Source organism: Suricata suricatta, unplaced genomic scaffold (genome assembly GCF_006229205.1).
Source record: "Suricata suricatta isolate VVHF042 unplaced genomic scaffold, meerkat_22Aug2017_6uvM2_HiC HiC_scaffold_14795, whole genome shotgun sequence".
NCBI lineage: Eukaryota > Metazoa > Chordata > Mammalia > Carnivora > Herpestidae > Suricata > Suricata suricatta.
The window spans coordinates 1-969 of record NW_021859103.1 but is presented as its reverse complement, the minus strand read 5'-3'; the positions used below and the strand labels follow the sequence as shown (position 1 = coordinate 969).

The window sequence follows — 969 nt, the reverse complement described above, 5'->3', positions numbered from 1 at the left end:
TTGTATTCTTAGTACAAAGTAAGCTAAAAAAATAAATTTTTATTTAAAAAATCATAAGAGAATACATTTACCGTACTGTCCTGTATTTATCAAAAAATCTGCATATAAGTGAATGCAAACAGGATAAACTCATGTTATTCAAGTTTCATCTGTATTTATAGGTTTTCCATCTATATCTATTTTTATTTATAGGATATAAATAGAAAAGGAGACTAGCAGGTGGTGGATTATTGGGTTTCCTAAGAGAATATATTTTTCAAAAAAAACCCCACTAGAATATAATTATTCAAGGCACTTGTTAACAGCATTAGGAAAGACTATTCCAGAGAGACTACTGAAATGGGGGCTTTGCAGTGGGAGGAAGAGGTTGGGCTCAACTGCAAGCTGAATATAAGGACAAGTGGAGATTTATGGTCACAGAGTACAGTAGGGGTCGCTGGACAGAAAATTACCAGAAGGAAACATTAAGACTTAGAGGGATATTAGCTAGACTGACTCAACAGGATTCTTGGTGAAATTGGGCAATGCAAAGATAAAGACACTGTCCAAAAGTTGAACCTACTTGAGATAAAAGGCTCAGAGAGGCTGGACTAAAGTTTGCTCAAGGAGAGATTCTTTGTTACTACCTTTTGAGTAATGAATCAGTGTTTCTTTCAAAACTGTCCTTTCTGGCATATATTTGCAGTTACATAGTCAACATGCATTTATTTTGAACATATATTGGTTTTTAGGCAAAGTGACATTACCCAGGGACTAAACAATAGAGAATCTTAAAGTACTCTGAAAGGTATTCTAAACTATTGACCTCCTATGCTTGCTTCAGCAGCACATATAGTAAAGTTGGAACAATACAGAGAAGATTAGCATGGCCCCTGCACAAGGGTGACACAGAAATCTGTGAAGCGTTTCATATTTTTATGATCTCACCCATATGTGGAATTTAAGAAACCAAACAATCGTGGGGGGGGG

At 35.7% G+C, this 969-nt stretch overlaps 1 non-coding gene across 1 annotated transcript; it reads left to right on the top strand.

Annotated features, from left to right (window-relative positions):
- The first annotated feature begins 814 nt into the window (after positions 1-814).
- LOC115284675 lies at positions 815-917 on the top strand. Its single transcript, XR_003905312.1, has one exon. It is a non-coding gene; the product is annotated as a U6 spliceosomal RNA (small nuclear RNA).
- Positions 918-969: the final 52 nt, after the last annotated feature.